Source organism: Rhinolophus ferrumequinum, chromosome 2 (genome assembly GCF_004115265.2).
Source record: "Rhinolophus ferrumequinum isolate MPI-CBG mRhiFer1 chromosome 2, mRhiFer1_v1.p, whole genome shotgun sequence".
NCBI lineage: Eukaryota > Metazoa > Chordata > Mammalia > Chiroptera > Rhinolophidae > Rhinolophus > Rhinolophus ferrumequinum.
In genome coordinates this window covers 85,740,791-85,750,635 of record NC_046285.1, presented here as the reverse complement: position 1 = coordinate 85,750,635, position 9,845 = coordinate 85,740,791, and the positions used below count along the sequence as shown (strand labels likewise).

At 36.7% G+C, this 9,845-nt stretch overlaps 1 non-coding gene across 1 annotated transcript; it reads right to left on the bottom strand.

Annotated features, from left to right (window-relative positions):
* Positions 1 to 7,841: 7,841 nt before the first annotated feature.
* LOC117014595 (U6 spliceosomal RNA) lies at positions 7,842 to 7,949 on the bottom strand. The gene has a single exon (XR_004421547.1). It is a non-coding gene; the product is annotated as a U6 spliceosomal RNA (small nuclear RNA).
* Between the last annotated feature and the right edge of the window lie 1,896 nt (positions 7,950 to 9,845).

Sequence of the window (9,845 nt, the reverse complement as noted above, 5' to 3'; positions counted from 1 at the left end):
CATAGGAAAAGATGCATTATCCTGAATTTCAATAGTTTACAATATTTGATCCTATAGAATTTTTTGTTGTTGTTAGCTCAATAAATACATGCCATTAAAAGTTGTTTTTGAGTACATAAGGAGTTACAATTTTATCAAATGAAGGCAAATTGTAATATACATTGTTAGCAGTGCCTTTTTGGCCTCTTTTTCACTCTTTTACCTAAATTAATTTTCACCTTCTTTAGTTATATCTAAACAACGCCAATATGTTTGGTCAAAACATAGAAGAAAGATATTTAGAGCTTTTGTTGGAATCCTGTAGATGAATACTTTTTTTATTCCTTACATTTGTCACATGTACATAGATGGGAGCCTGGAGGTGTGGTTAGAGCAGTGATAGAGATTACTAGAGAATCCCTTCAAACATGATCATGACTAGCATGGCTTACACTCTTCACTCCTGTTTTAAAGATTACTCAGACATTTTCACAAACTGTATAGAGACACGTTTGAGGTACAGCATGCTTCTTTATTTTGCTGATAGAGTCTCTGGCATTAGCTAAACAGTCTTCTTGGGACCGTCACCATTTTTAATGGCAAGCTACCATGTCCTCTAATAGCAACCTTCCCTTCACATTTGTTTCTAAGCAGTTTCCTTATTTTCATGTTAGTGTTTACTTCTTTCTTCATGAAACTCTAAAATGCCTTGCACTTTGGCAAAGTGGACAAATTTCCTTTTTTGGCTTCTAAATTATTTAAAATCAACAAAAAATATTGATTGCTTGGACTTTAATTTTCCTATCAATCGATATTCCTGATCTCCTTTTCATAGGAACTAATGTTTCTAAAGGTATAGACAGGCCACGATTTCAGTAATAAAAATAAATAAGAAATCATGGTCATTTACTATTTTCAACTACCAAAATTTGTAGAAAAGAATCAAAATGTGCATATATCCAATCTGCAAAATAGCTGTAGTTAAAATATAACCTGTTTAACATTAACTTAATGTTAGCAACCTCACAAGTGCCTTCTCTACAAGCCAGGGCCTTGCAGAAAACCATAAAAGGGAAGGAATATAATTTTGTTTGCTGGCACTCACTGAAAAGCTAAAATAGAATAGTAACAGAAATCATATTTGCCAGCCCTAACCGAAGGAGTGGTGAAACGTCATCTCAGAAGATTGTAAGTTATTGTAAAAATGCAGTTACTGTTATTAACTATGTTTCACAGGAGTTGAAACTTTTGTTTAGCTGAAAATTATTTAGAGCAGCACATAGCAATTAAATAGCACACAAGGATCTAAATATGTTTTTCAAAATATATTTCATATGGTGATATGGAACATTTTAAAATTCATCATTAAGTTGAAAAATGATAATCTATTTTTTTACTCCCTGATGAGCATTAGGACTTTTGCAATGGTAGTTTTCAAGTATGGTGATATAGTTTTCAAGTAATATCTTTGAAAAATCTCATTTCTTTTTCCAGTGGATGGGCTCGAAGGACAATGAACAATGTGTTGTTTATTTCATAAATTCTGAATTTTTTTAAAGCAAGTTTTGGTGTGTGAAAGTTGGCTAAAACACACTTATAGTAAGAAACACCTTGGTCCTTACAGTGAGTTATTGCTCTTTTTAAAAGTGGTTCTTTGGCAGTGGCTTGAGTAATGTAACCCTTTCAAGTAGGTGCGTGTATACAGATTGAACATATTTCGCAAAAGTCATACGCTTTGAATTACAGATACGTATATGGAAGTGTGAGGCACATAGGGCATGTTTGAATAACATGTCACTTTGCCAGAACTCTAAAAAAAATTAATTCCAGCTACGGGGTCTTTTTGCTGATGCTGTAATAATGCACACTTCACTTCACCTTAAAAAATGTCTCCCTATATTGACTACTGAGTTATGTCATAACATTTTTGTGGTTTTTCATGTGTAAGTGCACAAGCTTTATGGAATTATTTTTTCATTCATTTTGTAATTACAATTTTTCAATCTATGTAATATTTGAGGGAACACAATAGGAATATCAATCAATTTATATCGCAGTGGGGATTTTTTAATGAAAAAAAAACCTAAACTTTTCTGACCATTTTTTTTCTGAAATGGCTTTCTTATACTGTCTAATAAACAAATTTATCTTAAAGTCTAAATTCAAATATAAAACCCCTTGCCAAGATATGCATTTAGTATTTTTTTTTCCTTTCAGAGAACTTTTTTGCCCGGAAGAACAATTTCTGTTGTTGTGGCTCTAAGTCCCAAAACAGTTTTCAAGTGGAAAAAGTATTTTTTAAGAAACCTAAATACTCATTTTCAGTCTTAACTGTATTTACCAATGCCTCTCCTCTTTCCTTTCACTTAACTTCACACACAGTTCAACAAGCCTGCCAGTCAACTAACCCATTTCCTCCTTATATCAAGTGCTTTGCAGCTGCTTTCCGGGTTGTCCATGCCCAAGGAGATGCAAATGTAATGCAAATGAGTCCCTGGGATGCATGTTAATAAAAGGTATACAATTCAGTGCTCTGTGTTTCCCCAAAAGTAAGACCTAACTGGAAAATAAACCCAACATGATTTTTCAGGATGACATCCCCTGAACATAAGCCCTGATGCATCTTCTTGAGCAAAAATTAATATAAGACCCAGCCTTAATTTCCGGGAAACATGGTATGAACCAGTTGGCTTCTTTGTCTACCAATACTGAGCTTTTACATGTTTGCAGAATTGGTTTAGGCAATGAATGAATTCACATAAAGCTCTATGCTCTGTAGGGAAATAGAGCTGCTGTAAATCCAAAACCAGCAAAAGATGGCTCTTCTGAATCTGGAAGAGAAAATCTTGATCCTGCCTCCTTCCTTATTTCAGTGGTTTGGCTCACCAAAGGCAAACACCCGTAAACAATTTAGGGAAGTCGGTTCTTCTATCGGTTTGGGGACTTCTCTAGACTTCCCTTTTGTATGCAGTCCAGCTCTAAGCTTTGATGTTTTCTGGGTGTCTTCAAACAACTGAAAAGGCTAACCCTCTGCTTTCAGTTCTGTATTAGCTTCTTGTCACACTAGGAATTCTCTTTCCATCTTAGTTGCCCATGATTTTTGTCTTTTCCTTTCCTTGGCTTTCCACTGGTGATATTCCTTAACAGAATTTACTGCTGTAAATTTCTACACTGAAGACCATTTCCTGTGTACATCCCTCCTCCCTGTGCACTGTGTCTATCAATGCGTCTGATGCCCACTATTCTTAAAAAGGTGAGGGAATAAGATATAAGTAGAAATTGAGTGGGTCTTTTAAATCTTAAACAAGAAAATTATTGATGTTGTATCCAGCTGGCATGAATCAATGCACTCAAATATTCAAAACATTGCATATTCTTTTGCAATCATAATTTTGACAGGGACCCTGTCTCATTAGGATGATAGGAAATGGAACCCCAGGCATCCTCAGTACTCCCTACCTCCCCACCCTTCACCACACCTTAGCTCCAGAGTTATATTAGGGACAGAAATCAAATGAGATGCAAGGGCAGTTAACAGGTAATACCTTTTCAAGAATGTGTTCCTTCCCTACGTAGGACCATCTGATTGTTGAACATGCACTGACAGATCTTCTGTGTTTTTGATAAGAGCCACAAGTCTTAATTTTTATGTGAATTCTCCCAAGTTGTAGATGTTTATTTAAATGATGCAGTTTAAATAATATACAGCAATGAGCCAGTTCAGCCCAATGGCCAGCATTTTTCAACTTCTGTCTTGGACTTAATTCCGTAAGAGCACTTGTGATCACATGCTTCCACTTTCTGCCCTGCCTGAAGGCAAGGGGTCAGCCTGGCTGCCTATTTCTTAATATTTCATGACCAAGGGGTTCAGTGGAAATGTTTTCTTGTATAGCCTCTGATCTATCATTTGGTGATTATAACTTACTACACAATACTTTGTGCTTCCGGATTTTTCGGGTACTAAACCATATGCACAACAAGAACAAATCATTTATATCAACTAGTAGGCTTGCATGAGTTCTTATTTTTAAAAAGTATAAATGAAACAAAGTAAAACTACACTTTATAATGATGACATTAGTTTTATTATCAAAGTTATAAAAATGGAGCACTGCCCCAAAGCTATTTCTAAATGATTCCAGTGGTTCAGCAGTTAGTCACAAATTTCAGTGGCTTCTAGGTCAGATTGATCTATACCACGTACCAACATTTTGAAGGCACTAACTCAGTGGTTTTTATGGGGTAGTAGGGATCCTATTTCCTCTGAGGTGGTACCAGAGATGAATGAGTTCTCTGTTTATCCAGATGACTTGGAGTAAAGAGTTAACGTATCCAGTGTGTTCAGGGACAAAATTACCAAATTAAAGTTGAGACCCGGGATTCAGGAGAGGGAGATGCTGACAGAGTTCACATATACAGCTAAGAAAGACATATTTTAGTGTTAACAGGGAATTATTTTGTTAGGTGCTGTCGACTGGCAAAAATAGCTTTCCAGAAAAATCCACCAAAAGAATGGTTTATTCAGGAAAAGAAAAAAAAAAAAAAACGAGGTCACCCCAGGAGTGTGCGAATGCACACTTCTGACTGGCACTCCAACCAACCAACCACATGAAGAAGAAACACCCAAATCCAAAATGGCTATTCTATTTATTAGTATCCCAGCCCCTGCAGTTACCACAAAGTTTAACAGGAAGTCAGGACTGCAGAATTAACAAGGGGCCCAGCTCCACCCGTAGTCCTCCCAGCTCTAGGGTTAATTATCTTAAGATGCCAGTTCACTTTTATCAGTGCAAATATAAAATAAGACAACAAAATGCCGTATGGTGCCTCTAAGACAGTAGGTGCTCAACAAATGTTTACTAATAGGAAAGAAAAGCCTTCTCATATCAGGTGGAACTGGAGAACATGTTTGGCATGCTGGTTTATTCCTTGTAGAGATGCTATAACTCCAACACTGTGGGGAATGTGTTAGCAAAAGGAGAGACTCTAGAGGCTGAGACACCAATGCATGATGTGTGTCAAAAGTCCTGGCAAGAGCACATAGGTGAAGTTGGAATCTGAATCTGGAGGATGGGAGGCATGGAAAACCAAGTTGCAAGAGATGATGGAGAGTGCAATGGACAGGATTTGGTACCAAAGATATCAACAGTGATTTGGGAAGGGCAAACTAGACATAGCTGTCCAAATGTTAAAGACTGAATGGTTATGGGCATGAAGTTACCCTTCAACAAAACTTTGGTAAATGAAGAGCTAGTTTCAGGAGATCTATACTCTGCTTTATTTTGGACAAATCCCATTATGAAGCTCTACATCTTAATAGTCTCCATTGGCTCCCTAGTACCAATGGGACAGGTTTTAACCTCTTCTACTTGGTCTAAAAAGTCCTTTGACAAATCACCTCAAACTACCTCCGTAGTCCCCTTATAGCACCCTAAATGTTTGATATTCTACATCTACTCAAACACCCTATTTTTTTTTTCTATTTCCCAAACATGCTGGGCAAGTGCCCCAGGCATGTTGACTCTGTCTGCCATGCACACCTTCCTCTTCTCTACCTAGCAGGCAAGCCCTAGTATCTAAGATGACACATTGGTGAAGGTGGCCCCAGCTCTTCCTGTCTCTGCTGGAATAACTCTCATTCATAACTTCATGGGCTTCTTAAGGAGCATGTAATAGTTATCTTTGTATTGTGTGTGCTGTATATCGTAGCAGTTTAAATGTTTGTTAATAAGATGATTTAAATATTCGAGAAGGAGTGGTCTATGGGGTTAGATTTAAAGTTAAGAGTAGTTTAGGGAAAGACACTGGATATGGGGATTTGTGTGGTTATCTGGGAGAAAACTGTTCCAGTGGACCAGTGAGGGGAAGTCTGGACTCTGAATTGCTGAAAAGAGAGAATGCCAGGGAAGGAAGATGGAGCAGAAAGATCAGACGACCTTTTAAAGAAGTCTTGTTATAAAGTAAAAGAGAAAGAGGAGGGCTTTTTAAGTTGAAAGCAATAATAAGAAAAGCCTTTTTAGTTTGGTGACAATTTGGGCCTTCTTTTAGGAAGGAAAAAAGAGGGATTAACTGAAAAAAAAAGTGAGGGGGGAAATTAAAGGAACTGGAAGACACTGGGTTCCTGAGATGGGAAGAAATGGGCTCAAAAACTAGGTAGTAAGATTTAGAAGGAAAAATAGAGAGAGCTCTTTCCTTTTAAAAGAAGAGAAGGAAAGGAAAGGGTAATTTGGATGAGACCATTTAATATAATAGGAGAGAAGTAGAGAATTCATATTAGATGGCCTAAATTTTCTCAATGAAAGGAATGTAGAAGTCACACGCTGAAAGTTAAACAGTCAGTAGTAAGTTTCAGGTAGATCACAAGCAATAGTGAAGTCAATAAGAAATAGGACAGTATTACTGAGCAACACTGAAAACCCAGCTGAGCTCAGAGAGCATACATCAATAGTCCCTGCAATACACACCACTATGTGACATCCTTGAGCAATGTGTAGCCATTGAATAGGAGGAAATAGACTGTGTCCAGGATTGGAGACTAACGTGAAGGTGCTAGTGAAAGGAAAGTTTAAGTGGTTGACCATGGGATTTTTAACTGGGTAATGAGGCCAACGGGGCAGTGGGGTTTCTCATACCTGAGGATAGTACAAAGGGGTTAGAAATCAAGAGTCATGACAGGGACAAAGCAACAGATTCCATAGGAGTCTGGGAGCTCATGATGTAAGGAGGACATTGTGAGCTGGGAGGCCGGTTTCAGAATTTGATATCTTGAAGGACCAGTTCTGGGTAATGACCAGGGTGTCCCAGCTAGAGGTGACCCATTGGGCTGAAAGGGTTGGAAGGATGCCATGAGAAGAGATAACGTTCAATCCAGGTGTTGAAGTTGTAGAGCTGAGTCTCCTGGAGGTCAGTAAAAGGAAGCCGTAAGGAAAGCAGTAGTGACATAAGGGTTTCAGAGGACAAGGGTTTCTTGAAGATCTATGGTTGTGGAACCACAGAGCCTAAATGAGAGGGGGCAGCAAGAATGACACCTTGCCCCGGTTCTGCTTTGGGGGAGCAGGACAAGTAGAAATGTCCTTTTGAGAAGGCAGAAGGGAAGTGGTATAGTAAAGGGAGACCAGGAAACGAAATAAAAAAGAAGCCGTGTCCTAGGCAAAGTTTATGTATGTGAATGAATTTGTTCACAATTGACAGATGTTAAATATGCACTAAGGTAAATATAACTAACACACACACACACACACACACACACACACAATTCCATTAAGAGTTACCAGTTTTAAGTCACAAAATGTTTAGCAAAAACAGGATTATAGCTAAATGTACTGCTGCTATTCGTGGAATACTTGAAAATAAGCTCACATCTCCACGTGTCCTATAGCCACAGGCCCTAGCTTAGAATTAATTTGATTATTGATTTATGCTTTATTTTAGATAATAATTTCTGGATGTTTAAAATTTCCTAAATTTTGTCCAACATAAAGTATAAAATTTTGACAGATAATTCATAGTGGTTCCCTAATTTAGTAGTTTACTAAATTTTACTTGCTTATAAAATATATACAAGCTACTATGCTGTGGACTGAAAATGCTGAGAAGGGTCTTGAGGGAATATTTCCTCTTTTAGGAATGCTGAGGTTTCAAACTATTTTTAATTCAGTGTAAATATGCAAATAATATTTGAATATAATCAGAAAATTGGATAGTATTAAAAATAGATTATTTTGAACTTTATCCTTATTTAATAGATCATGTAAATGCTTCAAACATAAAAAAAATTAAAGATTATAGCAGTATAATATTAAAATATAGTAAACTAGGTTGTTTTTGAATTCTCACACATGAAAGTCTTGAATTCAAAGAATTGAATCTTTGAACACTCCATGAATTTGTGTGTCATCTTTGTGGAGGAGCCATACTAATCTTCTCTGTATTCCAATTTTTTTTAGTGTATGTGCGGCCGAAGTGAGCACCAAAGAACTGCATCTTGAATGTAAGTATTTATGCTCTGAGAAGATTTGGAAAATGTAGGTTTGTGTTATCATATTTGTAATTATTACTGTTCTATAAACTAAATAAATATTCAGAAATTACATTCTTCGGGTAGAAAATAGAGCAAATCTCCAATGTCTCATGTGAAACTTCTAAAACTTTTGTGGTTTTCATATTATCTGAAGATTTAATATATTTTCAGTTTCCAGGATAGTGTAAGTTAAAAAACAAAGCCATTGAACCATCAAAGGAAAACAGTTTTAAAATGTAGTCCTTTATTGTGGTGAATATGGAAAGCAATCTTTTCTTATCATATAATTGTAAAAGCAGGAAACTGTTTCATGATTAAACAGTGACCAAACAGCTCATTTACCCTTTTCTGCCTTTTGGGAAAGTCAAAGGTATATGGTTGCCAATCACAAAGAGCCAAAAACAAAAAAAGTCACAGGACCAGTGGTGAAGAAGTGTGAACACTGTTAAGGAAGCTGTTTTCCTGATTATGCTGGTCGCTGGCTTCCTTAACTGGGTCACTATAAATTAAATCCACCATTAATACAAATTCTGTTGCATAAAGCAATATTTCTGCATATATTTAGAAAATTGCTACACTAGAATGCTAGTTTTTCATTTTCAATGATGATTTTAGCACCAAAGCTCCAGATATTCATTATTAAATGGACATAATGAGTCTATTCGTCTCGGTTTGTATGTGCCTAAAACACTCTCAGTTTTAGCTCTCGCCTCTGCTTCCCCCATCCAGGCCCTTTGATGAGAACTTGAGGTAATGTACAGAATTGTTGTCATTTAATAAGATGTCTCTTTTTTTAAGCTGATAATGTAATTCAGGGAAAATGAAAACTTTCTACCATTTTTACTAGTTGAGTGGCCTTGCACAAGCGGCTAAACCGCTCTTAAAAAAAAAAAAAGATTGGGATTGTTATTGCAAGCATTAAATGAGAACATGTTTGCACAGTAGATACCCAACAAATATTAGATTCTAATTAACTAATTGACTCTTTGGCCAAAAGGAAATAAAGGCCACAAAAGTGCAGGGACTGGGAAAGGGAATTGAAGGGCAGACGAAAAATAAGAAAAAGGCATGTTGGTGCTTGTCTCTGCCTTTTGCTCAGAGAGTTAAATAGGCTCTTCCCGGAATATTTAAAATATGTATTTGTTAATTTAGCAAGTGCTAAGTTTATATTAATTTAATAAAATCCTACTTCAATGGGATAATTTGGAAAGCCCTCTGGATGCATTATAAAAGATTTGAGTCTTATGTTCAATTGTCCTTCGAAATCTTTAAAATATAGTAACTTCCCTTGTCAAAAATCACACCTAATGCTGTATTTTTGCATAAAGTAATCATCTTATTCTGACAACAGAGAGGTGGGAAACGTGGTGGGGCTTGGGGTACAATAAACATGATTGAAGAAATGCCTTTATATTTCTATGTTTCCCGAAAGATTTCTCAAGGTGAACTATGAATGAGAACCATTTTTCCCCCATAGCAATGAGCTGGGTTTTGAGAGAACAGGAAGGAATCAGATTGACCAGGAAAATGAGCCCTATATTTCTGATGCCCTGGAAGGAAGGAAAGGAGGAAAGGAAGGAAGGAAGGAGGGAGGGAGGAAAGAGACAGGTTATATCTCCTTTGTCAGGAGTTTCAGCTATAATTCCTGCCCACTGTTCCTCTTTCTCTCTTTCTTCTTTCTTCTTTCTTTCTTTCTTCTTTCTTTCTTTCTTTCTTTCTTTCTTCCTTCTTTCTTTCTTTCTTTCTTTCTTTCTTTCTTTCTTTCCTTCCTTCCTTCCTTCCTTCCTTCCTTCCTTCCTTCCTTTCTTTTCCTTTATTTAAAGTTTATTGGGTGACAATTGTTAGT